The sequence below is a fragment of the Buteo buteo genome, chromosome 12, assembly GCF_964188355.1.
Source record: "Buteo buteo chromosome 12, bButBut1.hap1.1, whole genome shotgun sequence".
Taxonomy (NCBI): Eukaryota; Metazoa; Chordata; class Aves; order Accipitriformes; family Accipitridae; genus Buteo; species Buteo buteo.
In genome coordinates this window covers 26,735,833-26,748,587 of record NC_134182.1, presented here as the reverse complement: position 1 = coordinate 26,748,587, position 12,755 = coordinate 26,735,833, and the positions used below count along the sequence as shown (strand labels likewise).

The 12,755-nt window shown below is 46.3% G+C and overlaps 1 long non-coding RNA gene across 1 annotated transcript; it reads left to right on the top strand.

Annotated features, from left to right (window-relative positions):
* The first annotated feature begins 266 nt into the window (after positions 1-266).
* LOC142037596 (uncharacterized) lies at positions 267-9,395 on the top strand. Its single transcript, XR_012652417.1, has 3 exons — positions 267-572; positions 8,357-8,489; positions 9,244-9,395. It is a non-coding gene; the product is annotated as an uncharacterized LOC142037596 (long non-coding RNA).
* The last annotated feature ends 3,360 nt before the right edge of the window (positions 9,396-12,755 follow it).

The following is a 12,755-nucleotide window of genomic DNA, read 5'->3' as shown; positions in this document are numbered from 1 at the left end:
ATGGGGAGAACAGCTGCTGGGGCGGAGTTATGTCTCCCCCGTTATGCCGACAGCAGTCTTCCTCCAGCATTTGGAGTTTGTGGCCATGATTTTGACAGAATTTGGAAAATGCATAGCTTGAATATATTTCTATGCTGTTTTAACACCACCTGACTTGAGCAGTTTCATATGCAGGAACCCCTGTATGCGGGGCAATGCCAGGGATCGGTGGCTGTCACTTGCACTAGCAGTGTTATTTTTCCATATAGGCTCCTGATGCTGCTGGGAAACCCACCAGCAGTTGTATCAGGCCCAGCGACCAGCGGCACATCGAGTAGACTCTCATCTGCAAAGAGCCCCTTGCCTCCCCTGCCATGGAAACACAAGATGATTTCGCAGCAGGTGAAGGGCTGCAGCAGACCGGAGACTTCTTCATCCAGGGCTTGTTGCAATCCCGTTCCTGCAGCCTTTGCCTGGAAGATGTTCGCCTACAGCGGCCGTGCCACTGCCCAGGAATGCTGCTCGGCTCAGGGAGGCAGAGCGTGTACAAAACCTGCATTCAAAGCGCTGATCACGAGACCCTGGAGATGCTGGCAAGTGCAGCAGCTATTCTTCATGCTGTACAAGTGCATCTTCATGCTGAGAGCCCAGCCTCAGAGGCTGCATAGTGGGGAGGATATTGGTCAGGACAAGGGGTAGGGAAACATGCTGTGTATAATTTTGAATTTTCAGGAACAGCCAAGATGAGAAATTCTTTTTTGAGGCAGGCCATGTTTATGTTGGTTTTGAGTGTCTCTGCAGTAAAGAAAGTAGGGAATAAACCTGTGTAATAATGAAGCAGAAAAAAGGAGTGTAGGGTTCAATTATATGGAACTTAGTTATCGGGCCTGAAGGTGGCTCATGGTCACAAGAGTGTTCCAGACGCCTTTAGAAGGCTTTGAACAGACTAAACAAGAAGATAGAAAAAGAAAGATCCCAGTTAGAAAAACACAGGTGCACATTCCACGATAAAGGGAACTTGGCACAACCAACCTCAGTTCAGGGGCTTATCTTGACCAATTGGACTAAGACAAGTCTTGCATGCTCTAATTAATACGGCCAATTATGTCCTATGTTTATGCGCGTGTACAGAGCGGGTATAACTAACTTTATCTTACGTTTGTGCGCGTGGACAGTACCGATGTAACCAATCACCGTTTATGCTTGTGCGCGTGGACACCAAATGCTTGCATGCAGCAACCAATCAGAGTTTCTAAACAACTTAGAGAAGTGTATAAGAATGATCAGCTAGGCTCAATAAAGGGGCGACTTTAATCATCATATTGGTGTTCTATCGTCCGGACCCCGCGGAAATAAACCCTAAACCCTGCATTTGGTGACCCCGACGTGATCCGAAGAGGAACAAGAGGCAACGCTACTGAAAAGGCGGGGAATTGCCGCGGACCACGGTGGCTTGAAAGACAGCGCCGGACACTGCTCGAGAGAGGCAGGACAACACTGCTCGGGAGAAGCAGGACAACACTGCTCGGGAGAAGCAGGTAAATCGTAAGCTTACGTTGGTAAAAAGGGCGGCATGGGTATCGCAACATCTGCGAAAGAAAAGGCAGCCGGAAAGATATTTACGAGGCTGGTTGAAAAAACAGAGACAGATATTAAAAAGGACAGAAACCTTTTAATTAGTGTTGGTACGGCTTTTGAACTTAGTACCTGGAAAGCTATCGGAACCTCCCTATGGGATGAAATTAGTGACGGGTCTAAAGAAGTTAAAGGTCTTGCAACTTTATGGAAATTGATTAAGACAACTCTGCAAGAAATGAAAGCAGATCGTAAAGCATCTGCGTCTGCTTTTGCTGCTCTCTCTCTCCAACCGCAAGCGAAAGGGAAAAGCGGGGAGAAAAACATAATGCAGCGAGAGAGACTTTTTGGAGCTTGTCCGCGTGCTCCTGTGCCCTTGACTTCTGCTCCACTCCCTGGGACTGCCGATATTAATCAGCAATCTGACAGTTTCCAAGCCTCCCTAACCGTACAATTAAAGGAAACCCTACAGAATCAGGGACTGAGTAAAAATCCACCTACAAGAAAACAGCCCCCAGGTACCACCGTTCAACATGAACAAATTATACCGAGCATATACCCTGATTCAAATAATGCAAACAAGGACTTGGCTACTCTAATAATAGAGCAAAAAGAGAAAATGTTAGAATTGCTGGAGGAAATGCGGAAAAGAGACGGGGGTAAAGGTGGGCAGCCGTTGACGAGAAAGAAATATGAGAAAGCAGTAACTGCGATCGTGGAAAGTATGGATTCTTTTGCTAAAATGGTGGGCAATGGGGAAGAAAAATCCCTCAAGGATAAAACGCAAGAACTGATTAACCTGTGTGTACAAAAAGGGGAATTAATGCCTGATGAGGGAAAAGGGTCTGAAGAGAGATACGAGGATAGATACAAAGGAATGTGACGGCTAACAGACCCGCCCTTACAAAACACGGAACCAGCCCGGGCAGGACCCCCACCACCACCACCCAGCGATCCGTCTTTTTCGCCGGGACAACGTTGGCGCGGAATTATTGAACAAGCCACTATAGAAGGAATAACACTGCCACCTACTATCGGATCATTTCCCGTGTTCACTGAACCAGGAGGAAAGCAACAATGAGCGCCTCTGGACTGGAAAACAGTTCGAGAACTGCAAAAAGCCATCATGCAATATGGAATAGACAATAAGTATGTACAACAAATGATACAACAATTTTTTAAGGCACAAACCTTAGTGCCAGCGGATATAAAGATTTTGGTGGAAATGTTCTTTGAACCAACTCAGAGGTTGCTGTTTCATGATCGGTGGAGACAGAAAGCAGAAGAAGCCCAGGTGAGAAATTTAGATGCTGGGGCACAAAATCCACTTGCATTTGTCAGTGTTGATATGTTACTTGGCATGGGACAGTTTGCTACTGGTCCCGTTCAGGCTGCATTAAGACCAGAGATTTTACAATTGGCACAACAACTAGCTCTGGAAGCTATTTCAGAGGTGCCCCAAGTGGGTAAACCAGTCCCACCATATTCTCAAATCATACAAGGGGAAGAGGAGCCGTACATGAAATTCCTTGACCGTTTAAAAACTGCTGTCGATGCGTCGCCCACCTTAACCCCCAAAGCGAAAGCTGCGGTCGGAAAGGACTTAGCTATTCAAAACGCGAATGCAAAATGCAGACAAATCATTGCGTCGCTTCCATGTACAGCTACATTAGTGGATGTCATAGAGGCTTGTAATCGCTTACCTCTGATACAGGAACAAGAGAAAGCTAAAATACATGCTGAAGCTCACGCTGCAGCGCTTGCGGTAGCATTACGACCGATAGTGCAACAGGGAAAAGGAGACCGCGGCCCACACAAAGACCCCTTAGCGTGTTATCGGTGTGGTCAACCGGGGCATTTGAGACGTGCGTGCCCCCAACGCATAGCAACGCAGCCTCGATCTATGCCAGCACTAACTAACAGCAGTCAGTCAAACTCTCCTGGGGTCTGTAACAAGTGCGACAAGTTCGGACACAAAGCCAGTGACTGTCGATCAAGGTTTAAAAAAGATGGAACACCGTTAACACTATATTAGGGTTTGCAAGTTGCGGAAGCCTCTGTTTGTCCACAAAAGCTGTCGCTACACAAAGACATATGAAATATACATGATGTACAAAAACTTGTCGGAGACCTACAGTGGATTTGGCCTTATTGTGGTATCACAAATACAGACTTACAACCACTGCTGGACTTATTGCGGGGCAGCAATAGCTTAACTTCTGTACTACAACTAAATGCATCGGGACAGCAAGCCTTGACAGCAATTGAGCAAAAAATTACATCATCTATGTCTGGCAGATATATCCCTGATTTACCCATGAATTTATATGTATATAACTCAGATAAGGAAGTTGTGGGAATTTTGGGTCAGTGGGATGAGCGACAGAAACAAAACCCATTGGTAATACTAGAATGGATATTCTTGCCTGCTAGCATGTCAAAAACGGTAGTCACTAGAATTGAAGCTCTGGGAATGTGCATTCAAAAAGCAGGGGTGAGGGCAATACAAATTTCAGGGAGGCAAATGGACAAAATTATTTTACCTATGTCACTTGATATTGTGAATAATGCCATGATGAAAAATGACTGTCTTGCAGTAGCTCTGCTGGACTTCAAGGGGGAAGTGGATAATCACTACCCCCCTCACCCATTCTTTAAAACAATGTTAACAATGGAACCACGCTCTATTTGCAGCGAAAAGCCGCTGGAGGCCATTACCGTTTTTTACTGATGCTAGCAGCAGAACGGGTAAAGCGGGATTTGTGTATCTTCAGGACGGATCCTGGAAGTCCGAAGTCATTTTGCCAGAGGGGTCAGTACAGGTGCTTGAGCTATTAGCTGTATGCGCTGTTTTCAAAAGGTGGGATAAAACACCTGTCAACATTATTTCGGATTCTCAGTATGTCGTTGGGGTAGTCAAACGTATGCATAGGTCCTTGCTAAAAACTGTAAATAATAAGCAGCTGTTTATGACATTTTTTGAAATTATGGATGCTATTAGAAAAACGGACAGACTTATTTTTTATCGATCATATTCGTAGTCATACAACGTTGCCAGGATTCATTGTGGAAGGTAATGCGTGCGCAGATCGACTGGTAGTAGCCAATGCAAACGTTCGTTCTAATACACCCAAGCCTGATTTGTTTGGGCAAGCGCTGCTATCCCATAAATTTTACCATCAGTTGGCAAAAGCGCTGAGTAGACAATTTAATCTTCCCTTACAACAAACCAGAGCTATTCTTGCTGCCTGCCCAAACTGTGCGAATATTCCAAGCTTACAACCACAAGGGGTGAACCCCCGGGGATTATCACCATTGCAAATTTGGCAAACAGATGTTACGGAGTATCCCAGTTTTGGGAGATAAAATTTCATTCATGTATCTATTGACACATATTCGAACCTTATGTGGGCTACTGTTCATGTATCAACCAATGCCAAGGCCGTAATTAAGCACCTATTGGCAGCATTTGCGGCCATGGGAGTACCAACAGAAATTAAAACAGACAATGGCCCGGGATATCGCGCACAGTCATTAGAAACATTTTTACAGCTGTGGGGGGTAGCTCATAATTTTGGCATACCCCATAATTCTACTGGCCAAGCTATCGTTGAACGAGCACATCGGACATTAAAGACTCGTTTAAACATTTTAAAAACAGGGGAAGACATGCGGCATTGTACCCCTCAAGAATTAATAAGTAAAGCACTGTATGTTTTGAATTGGCTACAGCCACGTGGCACTGAGGATCAGATCCCAATTAATAGGCATATGTGTGAGAACAACAATGTTGATAAATATCAGCCGCAGGTTTCAGTATTTGATCCAGTTTTAAAGCAATGGCAGGGACCTTGCAAATTATTTACTTGGGGAAGAGGGTATGCTTGTGTTTCCACAGGTAACGAACAGCCCCATTGGGTACCGGCAAAATGGGTCAAGCCGTGGATTGAGTGACCAGATGACACAAACAACTCAGAAGATCGAGAGCAAGAGGCAGCGGAGACATCAGCAGGTCCCGAAGCCCTAGACAGACCGACTAGACAAATCACGACGGAGACCGGCAGTCAATGTGGAAATTAAGAATGCGTGTGAAAAACGCGGAGTATGATACCGGCTTTAGATATGTATCTTAGTGCGAGTGGGTAGAAAGGAAAGTCAAAAAAAAAAAAAAAAAAATTTTTTTTTTGTGTGTGTAACCATTATAATAGACATTTAACTAACCAACTAACCTACTAACCTATACCTAATCGTATAGAGAATAAGCAGTTTAGAGTTCTTATAGCAGATATATATATATATGATTTAATATTGGCCAGCACTCGGTGAAACATTACTCTTAAGAACCGAGTGTGGAACTAGTTTTAAGATACCCTGATATGTAGTCATTTTAAAAAAAAAAAAAAAAAAAAAAAAAAAAAAAGAGTGAGTTAGTTAAAACTAAAATTAGAGGTAAGGTCATTGACTTAGTTAAGAATCTAGAAACAGAGCAATGGGGAAGTCCACTTTTTCATTAATAACCTGGGGCGAGATTATGCTTGTGTTTTCACAGGTGCAAGCCCACAATGGACTTCTGTTCAATTTACATGATCATCATCATCCGGAGCATCATAGATGGTGTGGCAATACGAATACCACCTCAGCCAAAAACTAATGCGTAGGTCATCTTGGCTAACATAACAGATCAAAATTCTCAGTGCATTGCAACCGCATCACAAAGCCCATGAACAAATAGACAAGATGGCTATGACTCGTGCAGCGCGCCTGGCCAGCGAGCGCATGCATCATAGGTTTCCAGACGGGGCGGATTTTGGCACCCGCTGGCCACGTGTGCTAAAATCCGTTCCTCTACAAATATATAAATACCGGGATTTTCCAAAGCGCATCAGGCTGGTGTACAGCAAGACCATAGCTGCCTCCGTGGGGACGCCCACATAAAGCTGACACCTACTGATTGCTGGGCTGAGTTTGCGGAGCAAGACGGCACAAGAATGTACAAGATGGTCCATCCTTGTATGTTGCAATGTGTTTAAAAATTAATTGATAGATCAAGTAAGGCTGTGTTAATTGAAACAAAAAAAAAAAAACAAAAAAAAAAAAGGGGGGGGAGATGTAGGGTTCAATTATATGGAACTTAGTTATCAGGCCTGAAGGTGGCTCATGGTCACAAGAGTGTTCCAGACGCCTTTAGAAGGCTTTGAACAGACTAAACAAGAAGATAGAAAAAGAAAGATCCCAGTTAGAAAAACACAGGTGCACATTCCACGATAAAGGGAACTTGGCACAACCAACCTCAGTTCAGGGGCTTATCTTGACCAATTGGACTAAGACAAGTCTTGCATGCTCTAATTAATACGGCCAATTATGTCCTATGTTTATGCGCGTGTACAGAGCGGGTATAACTAACTTTATCTTACGTTTGTGCGCATGGACAGTACCGATGTAACCAATCACCGTTTATGCTTGTGCGCGTGGACACCAAATGCTTGCATGCAGCAACCAATCAGAGTTTCTAAACAACTTAGAGAAGTGTACAAGAATGATCAGCTAGGCTCAATAAAGGGGTGACTTTAATCATCATATTGGTGTTCTATCGTCCGGACCCCGCGGAAATAAACCCTAAACCCTACAAGGAGACTGTTTGGATGGACAATTTGCATCATACAAATACAGTAATCAAATAAGCCCACTGAATATTGGGGACATCTAATGCAGAGTGCAAACCTTCTTTTAGTGTAACACCTGGTGAGTCATTGTTTGTGTCTTCATACTTTCTTTATTGTGATGAGAAATAAACAAACCAAGAAACCCCAACCCCAAATTGACTGGGAATTACAGAAACAAAGGACTTTCAAACTAGTTTTGGAAAGCTTCTACTTCCTAGACATTGCCAAATCCTAACGACTGTTGTGGGTTGCCTGCCCTTTGAAAGGAAAGGAAAGAGCTCTGTAAGTCCTGGCTGGGCCACCAACAGAAACGTATGCAAATTAGTAGAACGTTCCGTTGCCGTAGCGCTGGAACGGCCGTTCCACCCCAGGCAGACTAGGCTGCAGTCAAACAGACAGTTGTAGCGGTCAGGAGTGCGGGTCAGTGCTGGTATGTATCCTGGTTTGACTCCAGCTGGCAAATAAGAACCACACAGCCGCTTGCTTCCTCGCCCCTGGTGAGATGGGGGAGGGAATTGGAAGGGTAAAAGTGAGAGAATTCATGGGTTGAGCTATAGTTCAATAGGTAAAGCAAAAGCTGCATGTGCAAGCAAAGCAAAATAAGGAATTAATTCACCACTTCCCATCAGCAGGCAGGTGTTCAGCCATCTCCAGGAAAGCAGGGCTCTATCATACCTAGTGGTTACTTGGGAAGACAAAATACTATCACTCCAAACACCACTCCGCCCCCTGCCCCCCGCCCCCTTTCCTTCTTTATCGCCCAGCTTTATAGGGTGAGCATGACTTCATATGGTCTGGGATATCCCTCGGGTCAGTTGGGGTCAGCTGTCCCAGCTGTGTCCCCTCCCAACTCCTTGTGCCCCCCCAGCTCCTCGCTGGTGGGGTGGGGTGAGAAGCAGAAAAGGCCTTGGCCCTGGGTAAGCACTGCTCAGCAGTAACTAAAACATCCCTGTATTACTGAGGCTGTTTTCAGCACAAATCCAAAACATAGCCCCACACTAGCTACTATGAAGAAAATTAACTCTATCCCAGCCAAAACCAGCACAGTGTGTTAGTCTTCTATGGAGAAAGGGTGTCTGTTTTTACCTCTCTATATCAAATGCTGCAAATTTGAGTATTTGTACTGTCCTTATTTTAAGGCTAAGTACCACGCCTCTGTTGCTCTGTACTACGGGACCTTTCCCAGATTCAAACCCAGATACACAGCTCTGCGAGGTGGAAGCATTGATTCGAACTTGCAGTTTTGTGGCAGTAGTTGGATCACTGAAGAAGGTGAGAATGGAAAGGGGTTGAATATGCAATGGTGGCCTCAGCCAAATGGAATCCCCCCCCCCGATTTCAGGGAGAAATGGTCCTTGGAGGTCAGTCCTCATGTGCTGGCTCCGTGTCAGAATAGGTGGCTGGCAGAGCTCTGCAGATGATCCTGCCCTCCTCCAGTGGTATGCATGGCATCACATCTCTCTGTCACTAGTTCATTGTGCTTTCTCCTTTATCAACAGTAGCCAAATCACTACTACTGCCAGCCAGGACAGGGCCTGTGGCCCAACTGGCTATAAATTTGGCATGGGAATGAGATGTGAGTTCTGTTCCTAGCGTTGCTATCAATATGTGGTCTTGCAATAGGTAAATTCCCAGTTCTTCCTCTGCTTGCCCATCAGATCAGACCTTGGGGATGGGATGGTGCTGTAGAAACACTGGCAAGGTCTGCCTACTTGCTGACATGTCTTTATGCTTTCCAGAAATAACCAGTAGCACCGTGTGGGTCTATTGGTAGCTTTCACAGAAGCCAAGTCCTGAAATGGGAATCTTTTTTTCCCTCTTACCAGTGGGGCCTTCAACCTCTCTCTCCTGGCTTGCTAGCTCAATGCTGTTCAGAAGAATTAAACTGATGCTAGTTTATGAAAATTAAAACCAAACTGATCTTCTGAATGATTAAAAAAAAGTTGAATGCCTCACTCATTAGATGGGCTGATTGTAAATATGCGAGGTCAGCTAGCTCACTTGTTCCCTTTTACCTGATCTACAGCTTCTTTTCAGTCCATATTAACAACGCAGATGAAGAAGCAGCCCAGTTCACGGTATGGGGATGGAGTTAGGAAATTTGTGCACCCGAGGGCGATCTCTCCTGTGCCTGGCTGGTTCAGCAAGGCTAGCATGCTTGACCTCAGCACTGGGGCTGGAGGATGTCTCCCCCGCCTTTCTCACGAAGCCTTGACCCAGGACCCCCGAGAGAGGGATGTGAGCAGTGCTGCCCTGGAAAGCATTCAGATCAAGGACAAGCTGAAGACAAGGATGATGTCTGAGGACCTGTTAGCCTCACAGAGAGGTAAGGTGGGAGCCTGCATGCTCTCTTGTGGAAAGAAAGGTCTTTCCCAATGATTAAAAAAAAGTTGAATGCCTCACTCATTAGATGGGCTGATTGTAAATATGCGAGGTCAGCTAACTCACTTGTTCCCTTTTACCTGATCTACAGCTTCTTTTCAGTCCATATTAACAACGCAGATGAAGAAGCAGCCCAGTTCACGGTATGGGGATGGAGTTAGGAAATTTGTGCACCCGAGGGCGATCTCTCCTGTGCCTGGCTGGTTCAGCAAGGCTAGCATGCTTGACCTCAGCACTGGGGCTGGAGGATGTCTCCCCCGCCTTTCTCACGAAGCCTTGACCCAGGACCCCCGAGAGAGGGATGTGAGCAGTGCTGCCCTGGAAAGCATTCAGATCAAGGACAAGCTGAAGACAAGGATGATGTCTGAGGACCTGTTAGCCTCACAGAGAGGTAAGGTGGGAGCCTGCATGCTCTCTTGTGGAAAGAAGGGTCTTTCCCCAGCCTACAGAGGTAGCGCACATTCCCAGTGAACATTTCTCCCCTGCACGTGCCCCCCTGCGATAACCTGCCCAGCTCTCGGTCCCCTGTGTAGCCCTCCTGTTGCTGTAAGGGTGTACAACTGTGGGGCAGGGAGAGGAGCAGAAGGGTGTACGTGCAGGAGAGGTATTCTGTGTAAGTACAGGTCCGTGGGCTCCCTGTTGCCTGACAAGAGCCTGGAGGACCAGGGTGTTCCTCTGGTGGCTCTGTGGAAGTGGGAAAGTATTGTCCACTGGCCTGCTTCAAGTGGCTGCCAGCATGAGCATGTTTCCCTGTGCAGTTATTTAGAAGTTTCCAAGAAATCTGTCCGATGAAATATCTAGCTTCAGGTGCTTTAAGTTTGTATTGCTGCTTCTATTACGCTTTGTGTCTCCACTTTGCAGGCCTGACTGACTGCAGTGACTGTGAGGGGGTTACCCTGAAGGCAGTAGTTTCTAGGTCACCTTCCCAGAGGCTCCTGGTAACCTCCAAGTCCACGTCTCCCATCCCGAACAGCCTTCCTTTCTCAGAGCCCAGCAGGATGAGCAACGGAGAGCAGGAGCATGGGGAAAACGACACAGGCTGTGATGACAGTGATGGGAATAACAAGGAGTTGATGTCAGAGGGAAAAGGACATAAAGTAAGGAAACCAAGCCATATCACATGTGATGGATCTTCAGTTTATTTCCTGTAGGCAGAGCTCTGAGATCTTCTTCCCCTGTGGTGTGAGCCCAGGGAAGCAGCTGAGCCAAGGAAGAGCTCAGCTGGACATCACGCTTCAGGCTGTCTTTGCAACACGTGTACTGCAGACTTCATGTCCTCAACATCTATCAGTGGGAGAAGAGGGCTTTAAATAGTTTCTATGCTCTTTAATGGCTCCCGCTGTGTTTTATGATTGAAAAAACACCAGCAACCAGTCGGAGCAGCTAAATGTGTCTAATCTGGTCAAGCATATCCTTCTACAGTTAGTGAAATACATGTACCTGTGAACCATCTGTACATTGCAGTTACTGTTGCAGACCCACCAGTGTCTTGGTGGCTTTTCATATCAGCTCTGTCTGCTTTAGTTGGAAAAAGATGTTTGCTGGAGCAGGCAGTCCTCCAAACTAAAGTTTAGGTTGCCTCAGCTTTTGAGTTGTACAGCTATGTCCTTCTGCACAGTTATCTTGAATAATATTTCTGGAGTTCAGCAGCTTCTGTGCAGCTTCATCCTCTCCCATGGGTCTGCCCAGGGGTAAGTTACGTGAACTGGCAATTCTGGCCATGGGGAATGGAGTCCAGACCCCATCTACTCAATTGCCTTTGCAGGAGGGGCAGAAGCTGCAGTTGTTTTTGTTTTGCCATGGTGGGGAGGAGAAGGCAGATGAATAACGGCTTTTGTAAACAGGATACCTAATATAAGGCTAGCGTACTTTATTTCAGCCCTGCAGATAGAGGGCCAAATGTATCCCTCACGTTAACTCTGTTGGTTTCACTGGAGTTTGAACAGGTCCTGATTTGGCTCTTTAGCTGTAACAAGAATGATGGGATACTAAGGAAGGGTATGCGTTTGCCCCTGCTCCCTCCACCCCCCCTTCCTAGCCATGGCATGGGGAGCCTGAAGTAATTTCAGCAGGCAGGGAGACCCTACACAGAGCAGCAGGGTAGGGAGCTCTGCTGAACTTCATAAATGACAGTGAGCTTGAGATGATGGATTGTGCGGAAGCATCCTGAGAGCACATTAGCATCTGGGCCGAAAGGCTGGTTGGGGACTGTAGGAAGGGCAGGAGCGGAAAAAATTATGGGCTTGAAAAAAGCAAGTTTTGACAGCGTGTAAAATGACTTTGTGGGGACTTGGCTGGAGTTCAGCAATGGCTGGTAGGCGCTTTAGGGACAGCGAGAGGATAGTGATCTAAACCCATTCCCATACCATCAGAAAGGCTAATAGAGGCAATGGCACCCCAGAACATCCTTATGCCAAGCAGACGGATGTCAGGTGGGAATGCAGCCACTGCCAGAGAGGTGAGCGAAGGGAGAGACCTGGCAACAGTGTGGGACATGGTCTCTCCCTCACCATTTCTGTTCCCATTGCTCATCCTAGGCCAAGCTGCTCCATCAGTTTTACTTTTCTTCTCCTGCCAAGTCCTAGCTAAAAGCGTGGCTAAACTTTTTGTGACATCAAAGGGGGAAGGCTGGATGCTCAAGCTGAGCGCTGTGTTCTACTATTTCCAGTTTTCCTCGCTGCCCTTCCCTTTTTAAGAAGCTTGTCTCTCTTGTCCGGCAGTGCTTGTGGAATCTGTTTATCCTCAGAAACCCCAAGTCATCAAGCGCTACGCCCTGCTCGCGCTCTGGTTCTTCCTGGAAAACAGGGTCCTGCCTACCCGAAGCAGCAAAGTCAAGGCTGTGGTCACCAAGCTTGCAGATACCCTCTACCAAGTGATGGGCTCCAGGCTGAAGGAGCATGCTGCCAAGCAGTCTCTGTGTGTGGCGAAAAACCTCTACGACATTTTGGACCTGAATGTTAATTGAAGGCTTGGTGTTCTCCAGGAAGGTGATGGAGAGGTGCTGAGTGGGACAGGTGGAGGCAAAGGTGGACATGGCGGTGACATTGGGTTTATTCTGTGTGTTTGAAGAACAGGATTTATCTTAGAGAGTCTATGGTTACAGGTTATGGTTTTATTCTATGTGTTTGAAGAACAGGATTTATCTTACAGAGCTTA